General features: G+C 41.9%; 2 long non-coding RNA genes across 2 annotated transcripts in view; one reads left to right on the top strand and one right to left on the bottom strand.

Annotated features, from left to right (window-relative positions):
- The window catches only part of LOC126994923 (uncharacterized), a 146,049-nt gene that overhangs the window by 76,118 nt on the left and 43,504 nt on the right, over window positions 1-26,427 (bottom strand). Inside the window, exon 2 of the long non-coding RNA XR_007749741.1 lies at window positions 8,902-9,500. This is a non-coding gene — a long non-coding RNA (uncharacterized LOC126994923). The remainder of the gene's footprint in view (window positions 1-8,901; window positions 9,501-26,427) is intronic.
- Window positions 1-26,427, top strand: part of LOC126994932 (uncharacterized) — a 169,273-nt gene that overhangs the window by 139,073 nt on the left and 3,773 nt on the right. The window lies entirely within an intron of this gene.

Genomic DNA, 26,427 nt, shown 5'->3' with positions numbered 1-26,427 from the left:
TGTCCCATTTCCTCTTCCCCTCCACACTTATCTTAATTACTTCATCCCTATTTATTCCCTGTTCTTTACTTTCTCCCTTTCCTGCTCCATTTCAATCCCCCTCTCAACACATCTCCATTTTTTTCATTCCCATTCCTTCCCTATCCCTCCCTTTCCCTTATCTGTCCCACATTCTTTCCTCTACAACTTTCTCCCCTTCCTCTCCGTCCCCTTCCCGTCCCACCTGTCACCTCACCCCACACCTGTTGATGGCGCTTCGTGGACAGGTTTTGGGCAGGTGTTGCGTGACGGAGCTGCCTGGGTGTTGCGAGCCCCACACACGTCTCTCTTATCCCCTCAGAAGCACTTTTATTATTGCTCAGAAGACAGGGTCGGAGCAACACAATATAAGAGGCACTACCCGCAACACACGATAGGAAGATACCGAAATACAGTGTTAGGATTTTGATTGTGTTCCATTGGTGTTTTGAAGCGTATTTTGTGTTGTTGTTTTGTGTTGCGGGAGGATGTGTTGGTTGAGTGAAAATCCTCCTTTCTCTTCATTTTTTGTTCTTTTTTGTTTTTGTTTTGAGGACAGTGGTGTTGGCAGTTCTAATAGTGTTTGATGTAGTGTTAGAACCATAGATACAGTAGTAGTAGTAGTAGTAGTAGTAGTAGTAGTAGTTGTAGTAATAGTAGTAACAGCCGTCAAAATCTCAGTGGTTATTATTATTATTATTATTATTATTATTATTATTATTATTATTATTATTATTATTATTAGTATTAGTATTACTGGACTAATAGACCCTCTTGAGACTCCCTTCGCCTCCCCTTCCAAACGATCTCCATTAAGTCTTGTAAACGCAGTGGGGGAGAGAGAGAGAGAGAGAGAGAGAGAGAGAGAGAGAGAGAGAGAGAGAGAGAGAGAGAGAGAGAGAGAGAGAGAGAGAGAGAGAGAGAGAGAGAGAGAGAGAGAGAGATAGAGAGAGAGAGAGAGAGAGAGAGAGAGATAGAGACAGAGAATAAAAAAAAAACAAAAAAAGAACAAAAAAGAAGAGGGAAGAAAAAACAGAGAAACAAGAAATAAGTTAAAATATCAGAGAAGAAAAATAGAGGGTAGATGAAAGGGATGGAGAAAGGAGCGACAGGGAGAAAAGTGAAGAAATATAAGAGAAAGGGAAGCAGATGAGGGAAAGAGAAGTCTGGTGAACACTATAAAGGGAAATAAAAAAAAAGAGGATATTTGTGTACCAGTAGAAGTTAGGTAAGGAAGGAAGGAAGGAAGGAAGGAAGGAAGGAAGGAAAGAAGGTAGGAAGGAAGGAAGGAAGGAAGGTAGGAAGGAAGGAAGAAAGGAAGAAAGAAAGGAAGAAAGGAAGGAAGGAAGGAAGTAAAGAAGGAAGGGGATAGAAAAGGAAAGAAAGAAGGGACGAGGAGAGGAAGGATAGAAGGAAAGGAATGAAGAAAGCGACAGGGAAAGGAAAGGAAGAAAAAGAAAGGAACAAAGAAAGAAAAGAAAGAAAAGCGTCGAACAAGGAAGAAAAAAACAAAGGACATGAAAAGTAAAACCAGGAAAAGCAGAAAAGGAAACTAAGGAACAGGAAAAGGAGGGAAAAAGGGAAGGGACAGGAGAGGGGACAGGGAAGGAGATTAACTATGATTGGATAAGGGAGAGGAGGAGGAGGAGGAGGAGGAAGAGGAAGAGGAGAGTGCAGAGGCGTGGGAATTAGGGCAAACAAGGGGAAACAGGAAGGAAAGAAGAGAGAGGAGAAGGGAAGGGAAGGGAAGGGAAGAAAAATGTAGATTAAGTGTGAAGGGAAAAGGAAGGGCTGTGAAGGGAGAGAGAGAGAGAGAAAGAGAGAAAGAGAGAGAGAGAGAGGAAGGAGCGGGGAAAAATGTAGAGGTATGGACAAATAAGATGGGAATAGGAGGAGATAAAGAAAGGGAAAGAGAAGAGAAGAGGAAAGAAGGAAGGAAAATATGATGGGAAGTGAGGATTAATTTTGATAGGGAACGAAAGGGAGAGAAAAAGAAGAGACCAGAGGCGTGAAAATAAAACAAAGATAAGAAAAAGGAATAGAAGAGAAAGGGAATAGGAAGCGAAAGAAGAGAAACAAAAGTGAAGAATGATAGGGGAAGGGAAGAGGAGACATGGAAACTAGAGATGGGAGAAAGGAAGGAAAGAGAAAGGGAAGGGGAGGACAAGAGGAAGGGAGACAGGGATTAACTATGCCATCGTAGAAGAGGAAGAAGGGGAAAGGGGAGAAGAAAAGAGTGGGAGAGGAAAAACAAACAAAGGAAAAGGGGAGGAAGAGGAAATCAGAGAGAACGAGGGGAGGATAAGAGGAGCCAAAGAAGAGGAAGAGGGAAAGGAGAAACCAGAGAAGTAAAAAATAGGTAAAAATGAGGGAAGGAGGGGAACATGAGAAGCGGGAAGGCGGAGACTGAGGGTTATGAGAGGGGAAAGGATGAGGGAAAGGGAGGGTGAGGGGAGAGAGAAGGAAGGCGTTCAGCTGTTCTAGGGGCGGTATGGGAAAGGGGAAAGAAGAGTGGGCGAGGAGGAACGAACAAGCGGAACAGGAGGAAGGGGAAAAGAGGGGATAGGGGACGAGGAAAAGACGAAAGGAAAGAAGGAAAGAGTTAAGGAGAGACCAACAGCATAAAAATTAGGTCAAAAATGAGGGAATGAGGGAAACGTGAGGAGTGGTAAGGCGGAGAGTGAGGGTTATGAGAGGGGAAAGGATGAGGGAAGGGGAGGAAGAGGGGAGAGAGAGGGGAGGCATGCATCTGTTCTGGAGGAAAGGGGAAAGAATGGGGAAATGGGGAAATGAAAATGAGAGGAGGAACGAACAAGGGGAACAGAAGGAAGGGAAAAAGAGGGGAATGTGGACGAGGAAAAGACGAAAGGAAAGAAGGAAAACAGGTTAGGAGAGAACAAAAGCATAAAAATTAGGTCAAAAATGAGGGAAGGAGGGAAACAAGAGAAGCGGGAAGGCGGAGAGTGAAGGTTATGAGAGGGGAAAGGAAGGGGCGGGACAGGGGAGTGGGCGCTCAGCTGTTCTCGGGGCGGTGATGGGGAAAGTTAAGACAAATGAGCAGCAAGTTTTAAGTAAAGTCTTCGTCAGCGTCAGGCGCGGGGGAAGCAAAACTCCCACAAAGTACGGTAATGAGATCTTAATGAGACACGGGCAGGTACGGAAAGGTGTGGGGGAGAGGGAGAGAAGGTGAGGCGTGGGAGTGAGGGAAGCCGTTAAGGTAAGCCGAAGGTAGGAATGGTGAGGTGAGGGTAGGAGTGAGGGCAGGAAGAAGGGAGGAAGGAAGGTTAGAAGAGAAGAGAAGAGATAGAGAGGGTATGAAAGGAAGAGGAAGCGAGGGAAGGCGAGGAAATAAGGAACGTAGAAGGGAAGGTAGATTGGAAAGGGAGACGAAAAAGATTGAAATTAAAGAAGAGAGAAAGAATATAAAAGAAAAACGAAGCAAGGGATGATAAGTAAAGAGTATGAGTGAAGAGAAAAATAAAAATAGGACAAGGAGGAGGAGGAGGAGGAGGAAGGAATAAGGAATGAAAGAAACCAAAAGAGAGAATAAAAACAAAATACTAAAAGGAAGGAAAAGAAAAGACTGGAGTAAGGAAAAAAAGTATAAAGCGGAAAGTACCTAAAATGACATAGATGATAATAAGGGTAATAATGATAGAAATAGAGAGAAGTGGAAGGAAACAAGAATAACCGAGGAGAGATGGGAGAAATATGAAGGGAAGGAGGAAGGCTATTAATTGAGGGAGATGAGGGATGAAAGGAAGGAGGGAAGAGTTAGGTACGAGATGAACAGAAGGGATAGGGATGTAAGGGAAAGAAAGGGAAGTGAGGAGAGTGGGATATGGTGGAAGAAAATAAAGGAAGAAAAGAAGAAAACTATTGTGACAAGATTAAGTGAATGAATGATAAAAGAGAATGGGAAGGTCGTAGAGAGAGTAAAAGGAAGAGAAGGGAAGAGAAGGGAAGGATTGGGATGTAAAAGGAGAGAAAGGGAAGAGAGGAGAGTGGGATATGGTGGAAGAAAATAAAGGAAAAAAAGAAGAAAAATATTGTATCAAGATTAAGTAAATGAATGATAAAAGAGAATGGGAAGGGAAGAGAAGGATAAGGTCGTAGAGAGAGTGGAAGGAAGAGAGCGATAACTAAAGAAGAGAAAGAAGAATAGAAAAATCATTTATGGAAGAAAGAAATATGTAGAGAAAGAAGAAAGGGAAGTCGAGAAGTAAGGAAAGAAGGATTTGTGTGTTAAAATAAATGTTATGTAGATTCTGAAGATACCAAGAACAGAACATTGAAATTAGACAGCAATATGGGAATGAAAAGGAGAAGAAAGAAAGAAAGAAAGAAGACTGAAGAAAAAATGGAAGAGGATCGAAGTAGGTAAGCAGGAAGGAATGCAATTAGAAGAAAGAATGCAAGATGAAAGAAGAAAAAAAGGAGGAAAACGAGGGAACACAAAAATAAGAATAAAAACAATATTAAAACGAGGGTTGGGAAACAAATTATAGGAAAACCATTTAAGAGCGGAGTGTTAAAAAGCGGGACATGGAGAGCGCGCGAGGATAAAGGAAATAAAGGAAAATAAAGGAAAATAAGGGACACAGGAGCCGAAAGTGCGCGAGGAAATGGACACAACAATAGAAAAAAAATAGGAAAAAAAAAAAACCTTCCATTTGCTTATCTTAAAGTAAATGTCTGGAACCGAAGGGAGGGAGGGAGGAAGGGAGAGAAGGAGAGAATGGAAGAAGGGAAAGAAGGAGGGAAGGAGGGAGAGAGCGAAGAAGAGGAGGGAAGGAAGGAGGGAGGGAGGAAGGGAGAGAATGAGGGAGGGAGAAAAGAAGGAGAGTACGAAGGGAGGGAAGGAGGGAGGGAAAGAAGGAGGGAAGGAGTGGAGGGAAGAAGGAGAGGAAGGGAAGGAAGGGAGAGAAGGAGGGAGGGAGAAAAGAAGGAGAAGATGGAAGGAAGGAAGGAGGGGAAGAGTGGAGGGAAGAAGGAGAGGAAGGTAAGGAAGGGAGAGAATGAGTGCGGGAGAAAAGAAGGAGAAGATGGAAGGAAGGAAGGAGGGAAAGAGTGGAGGGAAGAAGGAGAGGAAGGGAAGGAAGGGAGAGAAGGAGGAAGAGAGAAAAGAAGGAGAGGATGGAAGGAGGGAAGGAGGGAGGGAAAGAAGGGAGGAAGAAGGAGAGAAGGGAAAGAGCGAAGAAGAGGAGAGAAGGAAGGAGGGAGAGAGGGAGGGAAGGCAGGGAGAGGATGAGGGAGGGAGAAAAGAAGGAGAGGATGGAAGGAGGGAAGGAGGGAGGGAAAGAAGAAGGGAAGGAGTGGAGGGAAGGAAGGGGAGGAACGGAGAGAAGGGAAGGAAGGAGGGAGAGAAAAAGAAGTGGATGGAAGGAGGGAAAGTTGGAGGGAAAGAAGGAGAGAAAGAGAGGAGGGAAGGAAGGAGGGAGGGAAAAATGAAGGTTAGGAAGGACATAATGTTTGCCAGGAAGAGGAAACGGAGGGAAAAAGAAGGAGAGAAGCGTGTCAGGAAGAGAGGGAGGAGGGAAGGAAGATAGTAAAGACGGAGGAGAGGCATTGTGGTGATGAAGGAGGGAGGTGGAGGAAAAATGAAGCCTGGGACCGGAGGGAAAATGGAGAGGAGAGTTCTTTTAGTCTCCTCCACCTCCTTCTTTACCTCCGCCTGTCATCCTCCCTTCCGCCTCCTTTCTCTCCTTCCCTCCTTTATTTCCTCTCTCTCTCTCTCTCTCTCTCTCTCACTCACTCACACACTCACACACACACACACACACACACACACACACACACATTTTGTTGATTCGGTTCCTCCGCTAATGGCGCCACAAATCACGGCTCAAGGATATGAAACCTTTGGCCGAATGGTGTTCCGCGGGTCCCTGGGTTCGATTCCCGCTGATAATCCTCCTAAATCGCATCTTTCAGCACATCCGATATCACTCACATTTACCTCGGATTCCCTTTCCTTCAGCCCCTCCTCCTCCTCCTCGTCTTTCTTCCTTCCTTCCTGTGATTCAAGTTGCCATTCTAATCTTTTATATTTTATCAGCTTCAATGGCCTTTTTATTTTACTTTATCGGCTTCGCGGGGTTACAAAGGCGGTGGTGTGTGTGTGTGTGTGTGTTTGTGTGTGTGTGTGTGTGTTTGTCGAGTTGGTGTGTGAAAGTGAGTCGTGTAAAGACGTGTCGTGTGTGCGGGTGGGTGTGGTGGTGGTCGTTGTGGTCGTGGGTCTTGGTTTGTTTGTGCTGTGTGTGCTGTTTTAGGTGTTGTATTGGTAGTGGTGGTAGTTGTAGTTGTAAGGTGAGGAACATAAAGAGTAGGAAAAGGAGAAGAAGGAGGAGGAAGAGAAGGAGGAAGAAATAGAAGTAGAGGGGGGAAGAGGGGGAGGCTGAGGAGGAGGAGGAAGAAAAGGAGGAAGAAATAGAAGTAGAAGGGTAAGAGAGGGAGGCTGTGGAGGAGGAGGAAGAGGAGGAAGGAAATGGGATGAGCAGGAAGCAAAAGGGGTGGCGCCACGGAGGAGGAAGCTGTAGTTTGAATGTGAATATTTGCCATTTAAAGAAAAAAAATAATCAATGGGTGACCTTCACGGCACAACACTCTATTGATCTATTAGCTGAAGGGAATTCGGGTATAAACGTTTTTTCTCGACCCTTTGAATATGCACATTAACGTTTGGCAATGGGACGTTTTCCATTAGCCAGGGAGTTGAGAGTCGGGTATGAGTTCAATAGGAAAAGAAAAAGGTAATGGAAACAGTAAATTCATAACATTGCGTAGCTTTAGTTAAATGCATCATCTATTAGCCAGGGAGTTGTTTACATTGGGGAGTCGTATATGAGTTCAATAAAAGGAAAATAAAGAAGTAAAGAAAACAGGCAATTCATAAGAGTGCGGAGTTTTAGTTAAATCCATCGTCCTTTAGCCGTAGAGTTGTTTTCCTGACCGTCGTAGTTAAACTTATCTATTTCCCTCACCTTCCTTCCTCTTCCTCCCACTCCCTTCTTCCTTCCCTCATCCTCTTCCCCTCTTTCCCATTCTCACTTCCCTCACTCACATCTCCTTCCTCATCCCTTTCCTCTCTCTCCCACACAACTACCACACTCACACAGCTCAATAAAAAGAAAAGAAAGAAGTAAAAAAAAAATTCATACCAGTGCGTAGCTTTAGTTAAATGCATCGTCCTTTAGCCGTAGAGTTTTCATCGGAGAGTCGGATTTTAGTTGAAGAATAAGGATGAATAAAAAGGGTAGATACACAGGAGTGAGTAGCTTCAAACGTGTCATAGGGTGCGTGATATATAGACTACAAGGTAAAGACACGTTGAGAGAAGTTCAAAAACCCTCTCCTAATGCGTCACTCTAAATACGTGACGCCAGAGGAGGTCATGCCTAAGTTACTTGCCAGTCATCATCGTCACACTTTCTGGAGTCACACTTAAAGGCGTCACACTTAAGGCCGTCACACTTATTGCAGTCGCAGCTAAAGGAGTCGCTCAAGTCATCGTCACACTTAAAGGCGACAGACTTAAAGGCGTCACACTTAAAGGCGTCACACTTAAAGGCGTCAAATTTAAAGGTGTCACACTAAAAACGCCACACTTAGGATTGTCACACTAAAGATCGTCACACTAACAAGGAGTCACCGTCAGCGAATTCACATTTTAGGTCAACTTTAGGTCACTTCAGGTCGTCACACTGAAAGCCGTCACACTTAAAACAGTAACACTTAAACGAATAACACTTAAAGATACAATCGAAAGGAGAGATATCACACCCTCACCTCACACATGCAAGCAAGGAAGGTCGCGTTACAAGGGAGTGCACAGTGTAGGAACAAAGGAAGCTCTGAAACGGGGGCAGCACCTTGAGGGAGACGCAGGAGGGGCAACACCGAGACAAGGGGAAGAGGAAGTTATGGGACAGCGTACACGGAAAACAGTGCCGTGGGCGGAGGAATTACCCGCGTGCAGCAAGGAGCGTCTGCAGGAGAACAAGAACAAAGAGAACAAAGGTGATAAAGAACGCTGATGAAGTAAGACGCGAGGCTGCAGGGAGAGAGAAAGACAGACATAGTGGCTAATAAAAACTGGGTCCCCTAAAAGATGCTGACGCTGGAATTACAAGGAAAAAGAAGAGGTAAAGAGAAAAGGGATTATTGAAAAACTACCTCTAGAGACCATAAAAAGGAAAGCAAAGAATGGGTATTTGACTCTAATGTGGTTTACTGAGGTAGGTTCATAGCTTACCAGAAAAAAAAAACTACGAGGATTTAGAGAACAAGAAGTAGAAATTACGAAACCGAGAAAAAAATAATTACAAGGAATTACAGAAAAAGGACTGGAAATGGAAAAAACAAAGAAGCCAAGGAAATTACAACAGTAGATTAGAACTGCCAGAAATAAAGAGCAAGGAAGTTAAAAGCTCCCGAAAGTATGAACTGCAAGAAATAGGAAACCGCAAGAAATAGGAACCCCAGAAATTTGAGAAACTCGGGAAATCAAAACCACAAGAAAGAGGAGACCTGGAAATATAGAACCCAGGATATAAGAACACCAAGAAAAAGTAGCCCCGGGAAACAAAGAACCTCAGGAAATTAGAACCCTGAACAAGAACCCCAAGACATATAGGCCCCGGGAAGAAAGACCGCAGAAAAAACCCCACTAAGAATAACAAGAACTGGAATAGAACCTTAAGAAAAACAAGAACCCCAACAAATATAGAACCCAGGAATCAAGACCCCAAGAAAAAAGAACGTCAAGAAAGAAAATAGCAACTGGAATAGAACCTCAGGACCCCCCTCAAAATGTAGAGCCCCAGGAAACATCAATAAGTATACAGGAATAAGACAGGTTCCAGAGGGGGTTTGAGCACTCACCGAAGAATCCTCCTGACTGGAAGCTGTGTCTGCGAATGTACTCCGAGCACACAGGCTTGCGGAGGTGCTTGCCCGGCGCCATGGTGAGTGCTGGTGTGCTGTGGCGGCGGTGCTGAGTTCGGCACTATCACTCCCCGGATGCTGATGATGCTAGCGATGGTGGTGATGCTGGTGTTGCCGATGCTGAAACTTGGCTCGCGGGGTTGAGATGAGCTCGAGGTGGTAGTGTTGGTGGTGTAGGTGGTGGTGGATTTGGAGCAACCACACGCACCCACGACTCACTCCTTATGTGGCTGATGGATGACTCACAGCACTTCTGAAGCACTGCAGCACCGAACAACACACTGACTCAGCACCGAGAACGACACACGCACACGCACAAACTCACACACCGGCTTTGTTTGTATTCCAAGAGGGTCGTTTCCAAGAGGTTCGGTTTGGAAAGGTCGTGGTGGCTACTCTCCTGAAAGCACGTGACACTCCGCCGCCTTCACCCGCACCGCCGAGACCTGGGGCGTCACGGCTGGCGGCGTTTGTGCCACGCTCAGAGCACAAGGGTCCTGCGCCACGCCTGTCACCTGGGCATCACTTGGGCACTACTGAAACGAAAACGGGAGAGGGTAACTTCGGGGGGACTTCGGAACACCTGGCGAGAGTTGAGTTTTCAGGTGGACAGGTGAGAACGCTGTTTGTTTGTACTACACTCCGTTCACATTAGAGGCGGAAACAAGCCCCTCCCCCTTTTCTGTTAAGCGTATATCATTGGCCAATCCGCAATCTAGCCACGCCCCTTTCCAATACGGCGGATGCTGCGAAAGGCTAAATCTGATTGGTAGATACCGGGCTTAATTGGGCGTGGCTTATTTTCTGTGTTAACGTGAATACCTTACGCGCACTACTGAAAGATAACGGAGTATGGGAACCTCGGGAACACCTTTGATTACCTGGCGACGGTAAATCTTGGACAGGTGGACAGGTGATAACGCTACCTGTGTTCTACGTAATGGGGCCTCGTTAACCTTGACCCACCCTCTCTCCCCCCTCCAGCGAAGGTCACCAGGAGAGGAAGGAAGGTTATTGGGAAGCCTCACGCCTCATTTGCTCCTCATGCCTCGTTTCTTCTGTTTTAGTTCTCATACATCACGGCGGCTCCTTCCACACGACTGGCTCCACCTCATACACTTCCTCCTCGCCCCGTCCGCCCCTCATTCATCACCCAGCCTCCGTCTTTCTCTATTGATCTTCCTTACTCACCGCCATTCATATATGCTTCACATTCCTCTCCCCTTCACATACATCGTCTTTGTCAGCTTCAATATCGCCCTCTTGTCTCCTACGTCACTGTTCTCGCCTATGTCAATCTCTCAGCCCTTATTGTCACTCTTAGCTCTCCCTTACACTCTCAGAAGTTCCACCTTTCTATATGTTTCTCCCTCACCCTACTCTCCCTCACTCGCTGTCACTCTTCTTTCCTGGCTTTCTTCACTTCCTCTATTCCTCACACGGTCTTTCTTCCTTCCTTCTATCCTTTCTTATCCTTTGTTCCTCATCTACATCTTCCTTTCCCTCTTCTCTTATGAATACCTTTACCCCTTTCTGTTCCTCACCTCTCCTCTCCCTTTCCTTAATAGTTCCAGTCCCTTCACAGCCTCCTATGTCCATCACACTCATACCAACACTAATACACACTCGCTCACTCTCTGCCTTTCAATACCCTCACGATATCTAGTTCAGTAAGCCCTTCTACGCACTTCTCTCCTAACATATACACTTCATCAATTGCCTCCCTTTACATTTCCCTTCCCTAACTCTCCTCCTTCTCCTCTTCCTCATAATTCCAGTCCCTTCACAGTCTCCTATCTCCTTCCCACTCATACCAACACTAATACACACTCCCTCACTCTCTGCCCTTCAATACCCTCACAATATATATTAAAGTAACCCCCACTACCCCCTCCTCTCCATCCATTGCCTCCCTTTACACTTCCCATCCCTATCTCTCCTCCTCTTCCTCCTCCTCCTCCTCCTCTTCCTCCTTACACACACGCACGTTTCTCCCTCAGTGACCCAATTCATCTCCCACTTCTCTTCCAGAACCTCACTTTTCCTCTCCCTGTCAGCGAAGAGGAGGGAGGAGGGAGGAGGAGCCCCGTGTCAGCTGCTCCATCACTTCCCTTCCCTTCCTCCCTCGCGTTCCTTCCTCCTGTTCCCTCCTTGGTCTCCCCCTCACGATCTGCAAAGAGGAGAAAAGGGGAGATAGATTAATCCACGCGGAGGAAGACTCACTATAAAACGCCTGACACAACGCCATAACAAATCTTAGCCAGAGAGAGAGTGGGGGGGAGAGGGAGAGGGAGAGAGAGAGAGCAATGGCTACCCACTAAGTCTGGCGCTTATGTGAAAACAAATACATTTCGTTCTAACTTTTGCACTCTCATAAGCTCGTTTGCTCTTCGTGTGCTGAGGAAGGAGAGCAAGAAAGAGGAGGAAGACGAGTATGAGAAGGAGGAGGAGGAAGAGGAGGAGGAGGAGGAGGGAGGGTGATGTGTGAGGGATGGAGGCATTTCTTGGGAGACCTCGGGATGTGATATAAGGAGAAAGAATGCTTATAGGTGGAGGAATTATGAGAGAGAGAGAGAGAGAGAGAGAGAGAGAGAGAGAGAGAGAGAGAGAGAGAGAGAGAGAGAGAGAGAGAGAGAGAGAGAGAGAGAGAGGGAGAGGGAGTATAAGAAACCGAAAATAGAGGAAAGAAACAAAGATGGGAAGTAAATTTATTGGAACGATACGCAATATATTTACAAAAGAGATCAAATTTATACCTACAAACATGACCTTGAAACACACACACACACACACACACACACACACACACGAAGATCGAAACTCGCGACCTACGAGGATCTCTTTAACCTTCATTGTCCGAGGTCGTGGTGAAGGGAGCCGACCGTCCTCCGCGCCTCCTTACTCGGCCGTCCTTTACACTCTTGACGGCGCCCTTTGTCCCCTTCGTCAGCCGCTCTTGAAAGGACGCGGCGGCGGTGGTGTTGGCGCGGGTGCTGGACGGTAACTGACTGACGCTCCCCCCTTCGATTCCCGCTCATGATGTTCTTTTGTTAGGATTCGTTTCGTGTGATGACTAATTTTTTGTTATGCGTTTTGTTAAGCTGAATTTGTTTGTTTTTATGATTTTTTTTTTCAGTAAAGGAAGTAGCTTGAAATTTGACCTTCTTTGACCTCTCGTTCTTTTTTTTTGCTTTTGTTTGGAATCCTAGCGTATAGTAGGTTACATTTTGTTGTTGTTGTTGTTGTTGTTTTTGTATTTGCTTTGAGCTGTCTCCCTTCCCGTAAAAAAAATATTGTTCAAGGGCGAAAATAAAATAGAAAAAAAATGCCAGCCAATCTACTCTATCATAAGCTTTTTCTAAATCCATGAAGGCAGCGTATGGTATATTTTTCCTTTTGCTAATATTTTTTTCTTATTATGTCTCTTTATACGAGTGATTCTAATTGTGTTGTGCATTTGGTTGAACTAAATTATTTTACGTCTTTTTTAATAGCTCATATTTCTCGTTAGCGTTGTTGTCGTGGTGGTTGTGTTACTGGTCGTGGTGGTGGTGGTGGTGGTGGTAGTATTGTTCATGTTCTGGTGTTGGTGTTGATGGTAGTAGTGGTAGTGTTAGTGGTGGTGATGATGATGGGGGGCGGGTTGATAGTATTGTTGATTTGGTGTTGTGTTGGTGGTAGTGGTAGCAGTAGTGGTAGTGCTTATTTTGGTGTTGTTGTTGTTGGTGGTGTTGGTGGTAGTTGTGGTGGTGACGAGCTTTCCACCTTTTCCTCGTTATCTGCTGGAAGGAATGACGTTCGGGGCGTGAAAAATGATGTTGAATGAGAGTTTATTACGCCGTGTTGTGTGGCGGGGCAGCACTCGACTGTCTCTTTTGTCATTTTGCTCTCATTCTGTCGCTTTATGAGTCTGTGTTTACCTTCTGTGGCTCTATTCCGTATTGTTGAGAGAGAGAGAGAGAGGGAGAGAGGGAGGGAGAGAGAGAGAGAGGGAAAGGGAGAGTGGGAGGGAGAGAGAGGGAGAGGGGAAAGAGGGAATCATCAAACGGACTCGAACCCAATGCTCCGTCCAGTCACCATGTCGATATTCGAACCCGCTCAGCCTCCACCGTGCACATCCTCCCTTCTTTTCCTTCTTTCCTTCCTGCTCCTCCTCTCTGCTCCTTCGCTCCTTCTGTCGCCCGGGTCAGTGGGGCATCCTGCAGGAGTCTCCTCGCCGCAAACGACTTGGATAATTAGAAAACGAGCATTATATCCCGGTTAATGGAGTCGCCAAGATTATACTCCGAACGATCCCGGCTCCGCTTGGAATTTGTGGATGGAATCTTTTGTATCCGAGACTTTCCTATTTCCGCCCCCTTCTCCGCCCCCTTGCTCCCCCTCTCACCCCTGTCTCCCCTCCCCCTCCTCTCCCCCTTCTCTTCCTTCTTGCCCCCCCCCCCTCCTTGTCCCAGTTTTGGTCTCTTTCCCGTTAGTGGTTTCTGTTTGGGTTGGTCCACTGGGTTTCTTTCTTCTTGTTTTGTCTTCTCCAGGGTTTGTTTAGCTTTGGGTTGTTCCTTTTTAGTATCCGTGACTTATTTTCTTATCTCCTTCCCGCTTCTGGTCTCCTTCCCTTTACTGGTTTCTGTTTGGGATGGTCTAGTTGGGGTCTTCCTTGTATTCCAGTCTGCTCCAGGTTTAGTTTAGATATGTTACTTTCTTTGTATTTGTGACTTATTGTACGGGAGCAGAGAAACCTGAGGAGTTGTTTGGTTAGGTTAGGTTAGATTGTGCAAGGCTCCGAATTCGCCATGTCCCAATGTGATGTATTTAAAGTTTTAGCGTTTTTCTGTTTAATCCGTTTCCAATTTAGTCCTTTTCTATTTGTATGATTTAGTATAGACCCGTCTCACCTTATCCTTGCTTCAGTCTGGTTCAGTAGTAAGTTTATTTTTCATCTCTATATTTGTTTAGTTTATCTTCTTTAGTCTTGTTCCAGCCCCGTCCAGTCGCAGCCAGTTTTCTCGGCCTCACCTCAAGTCCACTGCCAGTCAATCTCATCCTACTCCCATAAAGTCGAGTCCCATCCAACGCAGCCTCTTCCTCTTAACATCGTCCAATTAAGCCTCTCCGTCCAGTCCAGTCCGGTCCAGTTCTTCATTTCCCACCCATCTTTTCCCCCTCTCCTACTCCTCCTCCCTCTCTACGATTCTTCACGACCTATTCCCAGACGATTCCTTTCCTTCACCAGCCATCTCCTCATCTTCCCTCCTTCCCTTCTCCTCTCCCTCGTCGCCCACTCTTCGTCTCCTCTTTCAGCCTCCCAGTCTTTTCTCTTTCCTCACGTCTCCTCACGAAGCATCACGCAGCCAGACTAATCCCTACCACGTCTTTCTCCGTCTAGTTCCTCTCTCTTTCTCTTTCCCGCCCCTCTCTCTCTCGCCCCTCTCTGCCTTGCACTATCCCGCCCTTTCTCCTTGCCTAGTCCCATTCCCCCTCTCTCTGCCTTGCACTCTCCCGCCCCCCTCTCCTTGCCTAGTCCCATTCCGCCCTACTCCGCCCCTCTCCCCCCTGCAATGCCCCTTCCTGGCCCCGTCCCCGTCTCGTCTCTCGTTCCCCGCCTCCCGCACCCCGTTTTTGAAGTGCCTGGATCTTTTGAAGCGTCCGCCCACCCCAAGGGAAGCTCTCTTGCCGCAGTGCATCGCGTCTCCGCAAAGAAATATTTAAAATGTCGTCTCTGGAGGATTTCTTTTCCCACTTGAAGAAAACGGAGAAAGGAAATTACACGTAAGGTTTTCTTTCTTTTTTCGTGGGAAGTTTAAAAGAAAATGCGTGTAATGTTATCGTTGGATGGTTGGAAGTCTTCTTTTTTTTCTTTTTGAGGGAAAACGGGAAGTGAAGAGGGGAAGAAGTGAGATAATTATTTTCTTTGAGGGAATATTAACTTTGCGAGTGTGGAAAAAAAATGTCTCCGCAACTATCACGGTCATAATTTCTACCACCACCACCACCACCACCACCATGTCTACTCTCACTACCACCACTGCAACCGACAACACCTACCAGCACTACCACCATTATTACCGCCACCACCACTACTGTTATTACTACTCTTCACCACCACCATCACCACCACTACCCCCACAACCACCTCCACCATCATCTCAACTAACAACGCCTACCACCAACACCAACGCCGCAACCACCACCACAGCAACCAACAACACTTATCACCACCACTACCACCAGTACTACCACAACCACCACCACCAACAACAACTAAAACACCAACGCAACGCCCACCACCACTACCACAAGAACTACTACTACTACTACCACTATTCCTACCATCCCCACCACACCACCACCACCACCACCATCACCAGCACCAGCTCATGTTTCTCACATTATTAGGGGCCGGGCGGTTAAAAGCTTTGGTAATGTGGAGGATAAACTGTTTTCTTGGTAAGTGAGGCGGAGGGGGCTTGGGGCGATGGGACAAACTGAACCCCTCGCCCCCTTCTCGCCCCCTTCTCGCCCCCTTCTCGCCCCCCTTTCCTCCCTTCCTGTCTCTCCGGTAACACAGCCACTCTTCGTTATTTCCTCCTCTTTTTTTCCCCTTCCTCCAGGCCCATTCCTCTTACCTTCGTCTCCCACACCTGCTCCGTCTTGATCTCTCTTCCTCCCTTGGCCTCCTGCGCAGTGCTTCTCCATCTCCTCCACCTCCTCCTTCCTCTTTCACTTATTCCTTCACCTACTTCTCCACCTACTCCACCGCCATTCATTCCTCTCTTTCTCCAGTCCAATTTTTTCCTTCTTTTCGTCCGTTCTTCATGCTTTTTTTTTTTACTACTTCTTCACCCACTTTTCCTTCTTTCCTTCTGGTTCTTACATGTTTTTTTTCTCCTCATTTTTCTCCTTCTCCACCTTCTCTTTCCACTTCGCATCTTCCTCCTCTTCCTCCTCCTCCACTCCTTTTGTTTACTTCTTCTTCTGCTTCTCTGTTTATCTTTTCTCCACCATCTCTTTTTTTTTTTTACTCCTCCTCCTCCTCCTCCTCCTCCTCCTCCAGAAACATTGTTCGCCACTGGAACATTTCCTCCTCCTCATACCAACATTTCTCCTCCTCCACCTCCCCCTCCTCCTCCACCTGCTACTCTTTTTTTCCTCTTCTTCCACAACCTCCTATTGCTCTTCTTCCTCCTCTTCCTCCTCCTCTTCATCTTTTTCTGCTCTTTTTCTGTTCCTCCATCTCCTCTTTCTCCTCCTCCTTCACTTCCTCATTCTTTGTTTCCTTCCTCCTTCACTCTTCCATTCCTTCATCCACCCTTCCTCCTCCTCCTCCTCCTCCTCTTCCTCCGTACACTTTTCCTCCTCTTGTCCTCCTTCCTCCTACGCTCCTCCAACTCCCTGCCTACACCTCCTCCTTCATGCACTCCTCCTCCTCCTCCTCCTCCTCCTCCTCCGAATACACAAAGGAGCCACAACCTCGACCCCGATAACAGTTTTCCTCCGTCATTCTCTCTCTCTCTCTCTCTCTCTCTCTCTCTCTCTCTCTTCCACCATTACTACAAGTTAAAGATGTTGCGCGTCTGGTTTTCTACATCTTTTTCCTCCTCCTCCTCCTCCTCCTCTTCTCGGTTCTATCTTTTTCTTCTCGTCGTGTGTGTGATGGCTTCATTCCGTCTGTGTGTGTGTGTGTGTGTGTGTGTGTGTGTGTGTGTGTGTGTGTGTGTGTGTGTGTGTGTGTGTGTGTGTGTGTTATAGTGGTGGTTAGGTTTTCTTTACTGGAATTGTGGTGCAGTGTTTTTCTTTCCTCCCTTCTTCCATTCTTTCTTTCATCATCTATATATCTCTCTTAACAACCCATTTTCTCTCTTATACCACACTTTCTTATCTCCTCACTTCCATAACGTCACTACAAACATCCTTCTCAACTGCCATTTCCTTTGTACACACATCACACTCACATCACCATTTGTTTTTTCGTTTTTTCATTCACATCACTATAAAAAATGCCTATCTGTCTGCCTCCGTCTATTTATCTATCTGTCTGGCTAGCTGGCTGGCTGGCTGGTGGGTTGGGCACGTTTGGCCTCTATAAGTATATGGATAATTAGTTTTTTGTGGTTTTCTCTCAGTAAATACCATCTTTTTATTTTCATTTCCACTCTCGCATCACCAGGATCTGTTCTGCCACGCCCCCAGCATCCGTTCTTTCCCCGCTGGCTGGTGGGTTGGGCACGTTTGGGCTCTATAAGTATATTGATAATTAGTTTTTTTGTGTTTTTCTCTCAGTAAATACCATCTTTTTATTTTCATTTCCACTCTCGCATCACCAGGATCTGTTCTCCCACGCCCCCAGCATCCGTTCTTTCTGCGCCGTCCGCCCAGTCGCCCTTTTCTTTTATCTTTACTTCCTCATGATCATCGCCTTTCCTTCCTTAGTAGCCTCCAGTTGCCTTTTTATAACAGCTTCCAGCCTCTCGCCGCCCTCCACCTCTGCAACGCCACCTTCTCATCCGCCCCCCTTTTCCGCCTTCATCCCCACCTCCTCTTCCGCCTTCATCCCCGCCTCCACTGTCACCGTAAACAACCCCAACTAGCAGGAGCCTCGTGCAAACCAGTCGCAAAGAAAGGTAAAAACAGCGAATTTTCCCGCCATAACTCGGAGTGATGCGCGGAGCGGTGACAAACGCGGCGCTTAAACGAAACCCGCCATGCAGTAAAAAAGGGAAAAAAACATGAAATTGAAACCTTAAAAGAAAATTAAAACCAACAGAAAAAGGGTAGAGATAAAATAGCAAGTGGTGACAAACGAGACCCGCCTTGCAGTGAAAAAAGGAAAAACGCAAAAATGAAACCGTAAAAGAAAATTAAAACCAACATAAAAAAAAAGCTAGGGATAAAATAGCAAGTGGTGACAAACGAAACCCGCCATGCAGTGAAAAAATGAAAAAAAAAAAAACGGAGAAATGTAACCGTAAAGGAAAATTAAACTTGGCAGAAAGGAAAATAAGAGCTTAAATGGCAAGAATGGCAACATCGTGAAGACCATGGGCAGACTACCGAAGCAGCACAGTATTCACACGTACAAGACAGACGCCGAAAAAGGAGGACGTCAACACAAGAACACGATGATTCCACAACGCTGAACACGCGGCGTCCATCACAGAGGAACCAACAAACATTGCTGGCCGCGGGAGGCAACACGGAAAAACAAAGCGACAACAAGGACGACAACAGAAGAGAAAAATGGTTATGGCGTCAGCAGACATCAGGCAGAGACAGCACCAGCAGCAGCGGCGGCCTCAATGAGATCTCGTTAAAGGGGACGGAGCCTGGAGGGCGCGGCGACTCGACTGGCCTGGCCCGGCACGCCCAGCCACCACCACCACCACCACGCCCTCTGCAACCCTTTACTCTCATGCCGGACGCCACAGCTCGCCCCTCAGTGCCCTCCTCGCCGCTGCGTCCCTGAGACTCGTCGCGGGCCGCAAATGAGCTCCCGAGTCTCGTCCAGACAAGAGCGTGAAAGTTGCTGACAAAGAGATGATAAATATGACAAGAGTGACACCCAGTTTTCCATGAAGCAGCGGCGGGAGGGGAGAGCAGGGGGCGGGGGCGGAGGAAAGGAAGGGGCGGGGAACGGCGGGAGGAAGGAGGTTAAAGAGAGGGACGCGAGGTCGTGGAGAAGGCCCATTGGAGCCGAGAGGTCCGGCGGTGATCCAGAAAGGTCCGAGAATAGGTGGTGGTGTTCCAGGGGGATTTGGAGGGCAAGCGAGACGCGTTAGCCCAGGATGCTCCGCGTGGTCACTACGGGAAACTTTACTGCCTTATAGAGTCAAGGGAAGTGTTATGGATGCTGGGGCCTGCGTAAAAACACGGCTGTATAGTAAAAAGGAAGTAATACAAGGGTCCAGAGACGTAAAAGCTGCTACATTGCTCCGTATTGCAAGTCCAGAGGAATGTGCAGCCCTGAAAACATCTCTCCGGTACGAGGGATTGCCAGAATGATGCAGGATGTAGCACGGAAGGAAGGGAAGGTTATAAAAAAGGCGCCAGGGAGAGCCGGAATGACGTGGAGATGATCAGGGAAGCTCTCGTGACCCGCCAGCCCCGGGAACTATACGAGGAAAGAACGGGAAACGAGTCAGTGCCAGAGGAAACAAGGGAACGCTGCCACTTCCCGGGGAAAAATAAAACTCCGCGGAAGAGCGCCAGAGTAGAAAGGGAAGTTAAGGACGGACTAACACGATTCCGGAGCGCTGTGGAATTTAAAGGAGTATTTGCAGAGTACAGGGAAGGTCCGACACGTTCAGCGGAATGACCAGCGTGATGGACGAGGGTGAGGAAAGCTGAGGATCCCGCGAGGGTGTCAAAGGGTACTGGTGAGAGAGAGAGAGAGAGAGAGGGAGAGGGAGAGGGAGATGTTTGATTGCTACTTAGAAAATCGCAGTCTGTTGTAAAATTCGAAGGTCCTCTTGAAAAGTTGCTGCAAGACACTGTTTAAAACTTTGTATCATGATTAGTTATTCTGAAACGCTTGTGTCTGATGTCTATAAGTATTGTGTTGAACAGTGAAAAGATAAAACCATAGCTACTTACTGAATGTCTGTAAGGTAAAGGGTCTAGCTAGTCTGAATTTATTAATATAGGTATTTTAAAACGTTGACGTGGCTGTTTTAGATTTATTAATATTTAGCAGCGCTGGTTTAGGTATTGAAATCAGGTATGACATTTCCGAAGAGAAGCGACACCATATTGATACCGCAACATCGTGTTCAAATAGTGATAGCCAGATGAAATATTACGAAATGTTTGAAATTTATGTGTACACTTATTAAGCTGAACCGAAAGCTCCCAAATGAATATCAAACCAAAGCTGTCTGCTGAAGGTTCGCAAATGGATGGCCCAGTGAGTTGATATACATTCATGAGTTACTTGTTAAAGCGCTGACGTTGCTGCTTTGTACCCATTAATATTAAACAGGGCGGTGTAGACTCTTCAAATAACAACTAAAATAAATATTAAATCAGTAAAAATGTATCGTTGGCGAGACATTAAAGCCCCCAAACACCTGTAGCGTAATGGGAAGTTTGATACGTTAATTAGTGATCACGTAATTATCAACTGGCGGGAAATTACGCGCTGAGGAGCCACTCGAGTTTAGCGGCACTCACGCCTAATGATTCACGAGGGTATCGATCCCGGGTGCCGCGGCGCAAGGGTGTACCGCATTGCCGGCCATCGATCAGGGGTGTAGACATTAGCGGGGAGGTGTGTGTGTTTGTTTTGTGCTTACTCTGTTTTATTTTGTTTATTTTGTGTTTATTTTGTTGTCTTTTTGTTTATTTTGTGTTTATTTTGTTTGTTTTTTGTTTATTTTGTGTTTATTTTGTTTGTTTTGTGTTTTTTTGTGTTTATTCTGTGTTTATTTTGTTTTATTTGTGTTTCTTGTGTTTATTTTGTGTTTATTTTGTTACCTGTGTTTATTTTGTGTGTGTTTTTGTTTATTTATGAATTGCCGGGGTCAATTATCAGCGGTTAATGCTTTTACGTGTTGAGAAATTATAGCGTTCATTGTGTTATGTTTATTGATTTGCGAGTAAAGTGATTTGTGATTAGCCAATATTTATAAATGGAACTATATCACTTTTTTTTAACTGGGTAATGATTCAAGTGATTAATGATATATATAGTCTGTTGACGGAGCCTGTTCATCTGGCGCCTAGGCAGCGTTTGTTACGGCTCCTGTGATTGGCTGCACCCCTCCCTCACTCACATGCCATTCATGTCCGCCGTGACGCTACACACTTGTATTTTCTTCGTCATAGCTCGTCTCTTATTCACGACAGACCACTTTAGTTGGTACCGTTGGACTCAGCAGTAATTGCGCGTGTAGCCCGGTTGACCTATACAAGGCAGCTTTCATATATATATATATATATGTGTGTGTGTGTGTGTGTGTGTGTGTCTGTTTCAATATAACTAACTGATCTATTATTATTTTCGTTTGTTGACAATGAAGTGCTTTTCTTATTCCAATTTACAACTAAGTAATCTATTCTTCGTTCCTTATATTTTCTAGTCATTTTTTTTTATTAACATCTATGCTCGTCTTTTTGGTGCTTTTCTTATTGAAATCTATAACTAACTAATCTATTCCTCGTTCCTTATATTTTCCAGGTATTTCTTTTTATTAACTTGTATGCTTGTCTTTTTTGTGCTTTTCTTATTCCCATCTATAACTAACTAATCTATTCTCCGTTCCTTATTTTTCTATTTACTTCTTTTCATTAACTTCTATGCTTGTCTTTTTGGTGCTGGTCTTATTCCAATATATAACTAACTAATCTATTTTTCTTTCCTTATATTTTCTAGTTATTTCTTTTCGTTAACTTCTATGCTCTTTTTTTTCACTTTTCGTATTCCAATTTATAACTAACTAATCTATTCTTTCCTTATTTTTCTAGTTATTTATTTTCATTAACTTCTATGCTTGTTTTTTTGGGTTCTTTCCTTATTCCAATTTATAACTAACTAATCTATTCTTTCCTTATTTTTCTAGTTATTTCTTTTCATTAACTTCTATGCTTGTTTTTTGGGGTTCTTTCCTTATTCCAATTTATAGCTAAGTAATCTATTCCTCGTTCCTTATATTTTCTAGCTATTTCTTTTTATTAACTTGTATGCTTGTCTTTTTTGGTGCTTTTATTTATTCCAATTCATAACTAACTAATCTATTCTTCTTTCCGTATTTTTCTATTTACTTCTTTTCATTAACTTCCATGCTCGTTTTTTTAGTACTTTCCTTATTCCAATCTATAACTAACCAATCTATCCTTCGTTACTCATATTTTCCAGGTATTTCTTTTTATTAACTTGTATGCTGTCTTTTTTGTGCTTTTCTTATTCCAATCAATAACTAACTAATCTATTCTGCGTTCCTTATTTTTTTTCTTATTTCTTTTTATTAACTTCTATGTCTGTCTTTTTGGTGCTGTTCTTAATCCAACCTATAACTAACTAATCTATTTTTCCTTCCTTATTTTTCTAGTTATTTCGTTTTGTTAACTTGTGTACTCGTCTTTTTGGTACTTTTCTTATTCCAATCTATAACTAATTAATCTATTCTTTCCTTATTTTTCCAGGTATTTCTTCTATTCTTCGTTCTTTATATTTTTTAGTTATTTATTTTCATTAACTTGTATGCTTGTCTTCTTTAGTGCTTTTCTTATTCCAATCTTTAACTAACTAATCTATCCATCGTTCCTTTTATTTTCTAGTTATTTCTTTTATTAACTTGCATGCTAGTCTTTTTGGTGATTTTCATATTCCAATCTATAACTAACTAATCTATTTTTTGCTCCTTATTTTTTTCTATTTACTTCTTTTAATTATCTTGTATGCTTGTCTTTTTTAATTATTTTTTTATTCCAATCTATAACTAACTATTCTATTATTTACTTATTTTTCTATATATTTCTTTTATTAAACTCTGTGCTCGTCTTTTTTGGTTCTTTTCTTATTCTAATTTATAACTAACTACTCTATTTTTCGTTCCTTGTTTTTCTTCTTATTTCTTTTCATTAACTTCTATGTTCGTCTTTTTGGCACTTTTCTTATTCCAATTTATAACTAACTAATCTAATTTTCTTTCCTTTTATTTTCTAGTTATTTTTTTTAAATTAACTTCTATGCTTGTCTTTTCTGTTCTTTTCTTATTCCAATCTATAAATAACTAATCTATTCCACTTCCCATATTTTTCTTCTTATTTTTTTATTAACTTCTATGCCTGTCTTTTTGGTACTTTTCTTATTCTAATTTATAACTAATTAATCTATTCTTCGTTCCTTATTTTTCCAGGTATTTCTTTTCATTAACTTGTATGCTTGTCTTTTTTGTGCTTTTCTTATTCCAATCTATAACTAACTAATCTATTCTGCGTTCCTTATTTTTCTTCTTATTTCTTTTTATTAACTTGTATGCCTGTCTTTTTTAGTGTTTTCTTATTCCAATTTATAACTAACTAATCTCTTCTTCTTTCCTTATTTTCCCAGGTATATCTTTTTATTAACTTCTATGCTCGTCTTTTTTGGTACTTTTCTTATTCCAATCTATAACTAAGTAATCTATCCTTCGTTCCTTATATTTTCTAGTTATTTCTTTTATTAACTTGTATGCTCGTCTTTTTGGCGCTTTTCTTATTCCAGACTATAACTAAGTAATCTATTCTTCGTTCCTTATATTTTTCAGGTATTTCTATTTATTAACTTGTATGCTGTCTTTTTTGTGCTTTTCTTATTCCAGTCTATTACTAACTAATCTATTCTGCGTTCCTTATTTTTCTTCTAATTTCTTTTCTATTAACCTGCATGATAGTCTTTTTTGGTTCTTTTCTTATTCCAATTTATAACTAACTAATCTATCCTTCGTTCCTTTTATTTTCTGGTTATTTCTTTTTATTAATTTGTATGCTTGTCTTTTTGGTGCTTTTCTTATTCCAATCTATAACTAACTAATCTATTCTTCGGTATTTATATTTTTTACTTATTTCTTTTCATTAACTTTTATGCTAGTCTTTTTTGGTGCTTTTTTTTATTCCAATCAATAACTAACTAATCTATCCTTCGTTCCTTATTTTCTAGGTATTTCTTTTTATTAACTTGTATGCTTGTCTTCTTTAGTGCTTTTCTTATTCCAATTGATAACTAATAAATATATTCTTTCCTTATTTTCCCAGGTATTTATTTTCCTTAACTTCTATGCTCGTCTTTTAGGGTTCTTTTCTTATTCTACTTCATAACTAACTAATTTATTCTTCGTTCTTTATTTTCTAGTTATTTCTTTTCATTAACTTCTATTCCTGTCTTTTTTAGTACTTTTCTTATTCCAATTTATAACTAACTAATCTATTTTTCTTTCTTTATATTTTCTAGTTATTTCTTTTCATTAAATTCTATGCTTGTCTGTTTTGGTTCTTTTCTTATTTTAATCTATAAATAACTTATGTATCCTTCGTCCCTTATTTTTCTAGTTATTTCTTTTTATTAACTTGTATGCTTGTCTTTTTTAGTGCTTTTCCTATTTCAATTTATAAGTAACTAATCTATTCTTCGTTCCTTATTTTCGAGGTATTTCTTTTATTAACTTCTATGCCTGTCTTTTTTAGTGCTTTTCTTATTCCAATTTATAACTAACTAATCTATTCTTCTTTCCTTATTTTTCTAGTTATTTCTTTTTATTAACTTCTATGCTCGTCTTTTTTGGTACTTTTCTTATTCCAATCTATAACTAACTAATCTATTTTTCTTTCCTTATATTTTTCTAGTTATTTCTTTTTATTAACTTTTATGCTTGTCTTTTTGGTGCTTCTCTTATTCCCATCTATAACTAACTAATCTATTCTTTCCTTATTTTTCCAGATATTTCTTTTTATTAATGCGTATGCTCGTCTTTTGGGTACTTTTCTTATTCCAATCAAGAACTAACTAATCTATTCTTTTCTTATATTTTGCTGTTATTTCTTTTCATTAACTTCTATGCTCGTCTTTTTGTGTTCTTTTCTTATTCCAATTTATAACTAATCTATTCCTTGTTCCTTATATTTTCTAGCTATTTCTTTTTATTAACTTGTATGCCTGTCTTTTTTGGTGCTTTTCTTATTCTAATTTATAACTAACTAATCTATTCTTCTTTCCATATTTTTCTATTTATTTCTTTTCATTAACTTCCATGCTCGTTTTTTGTAGAACTTTACTTATTCCAATCTATAACTAACTAATCTATTCTTCGTTCTTTATTTTTCTAATTATTTTTTTTATTAACCTTTATGCTCGTTTTTTTTTTTGTTCTTTTCTTATTCCAAATTATAACTAACTAATCTATTTTTCTTTCCTTATTTTTCCAGGTATTTCTTTTTATTAACTTATATGCTTGTCTTTTTTGGTGCTTTTCTTATTCCAATTTATAACTAACTAATCTATTCTTCTTTCCATATTTTTCTATGTAATTCTTTTCATTAAATTATATGCTCTTTTTTTGGTACTTTTCTTTATTCCAGTCTTCAACTAACTAATCTAATCTTCGTTCCTTATTTTGTATTTATTTCTTTTCATGAACTTCTATGCTCGTCTTTTTTGGTAATTTTCTTATTTCAGACCATAAATAACTAATCTATTCTTCCCTTATTTTTCCAGGTTTTTCTTTTTATTAACTTCTATGCCTGTCTTTTTGGTACTTTTCTTATTCCAATTTATAACTAAGTAATCTATTCTTCGTTTCATATATTTTCTAGTCGTTTCTTCTTATTAACTTGTATGTTTGTCTTTTTAGTGCTTTTCTTATTCCAATTTAGATTGGAATAAGAACAGCGCCAAAAAGACAGGTATAGAAGTTAATGAAAGAAATACCTGGAAAAATAAGGGAAGAATAGATTAATTAGTTATAAATTGGAATAAGAAAAGCACCAAAAAAGACGAGCATAGAAATAATAAAAAGAAATACCTGGAAAAATAAGGAAGGAATAGATTAGTTAGTTATAAATTTGAATAAGAAAAGCACTAAAAAAGACAGGCATACAAGTTGATAAAAACAAATAAATAGAAATATAAGGAGCAAAAAATAGATTAGTTAGTTATAGATTGGAATAAGAAAAGTACCAAAAAGACAGGCACATAAGTTAATAAAAAGAAATACCTGGAAAAATAAGTAGCGAATAGATTAGTTAGTTATAGATTGGGATAAGAAAAGTACCAAAAAGACGAGCATACAAGTTAATAAAAAGAAATACCTGGAAGAATAAGGAACGAAGGATAGATTAGTTAGTTATAAATTGGGATAAGAAAAGCACCAAAAAGACGAGCATACAAGTTAATAAAAAGAAATACCTGGAAAAATAAGGAAGGAATAGATTAGTTAGTTACAAATTTGAATAAGAAAAGAGCCAAAAAAAGACAGGCATACAAGTTAATAAAAGCAAATAAATAGAAATATTAGGAGGAAAAAATTGATTAATTAGTTATAGATTAGAATAAGAACAGCACTAAAAAGACAAGCATAGAAGTTAATAAAAAAAAATAAAAGGAAAAAGAAGGAACGAAGAATAGATTAGTTAGTTATAAACTGGAATATGAAGAGCACCAAAAAGACGAGCATAGAAGTTAATGAAAAGAAATAACTAGAAAATATAAGGAAAAAATAGATTAGTTAGTTATTGATTGGAATAAGAAAAATACCCAAAAGACGAGCATACGAATTAATAAAAAGAAATATCTGGAAAAATAAGGAAAGAATAGACTAGTTAGTTTTATTTTGGAATGAGAACAGCACCAAAAAGACAAGCACAGAAGTTAATAAAAATAAATAAAAAGAAAAATAAGGAACGAAAAATAGATTAGTTAGTTATAAATTGGAATAAGAAAAGTACCAAAAAGACAGGCATAGAAGTTAATGAAAAGAAATACCTGGGAAAATAAGG

Source organism: Eriocheir sinensis, chromosome 7, assembly GCF_024679095.1.
Source record: "Eriocheir sinensis breed Jianghai 21 chromosome 7, ASM2467909v1, whole genome shotgun sequence".
Lineage (NCBI taxonomy): Eukaryota > Metazoa > Arthropoda > Malacostraca > Decapoda > Varunidae > Eriocheir > Eriocheir sinensis.
The sequence above is the reverse complement of the archived record's forward strand: the minus strand, read 5'-3'. Positions and strand labels throughout refer to the sequence as shown.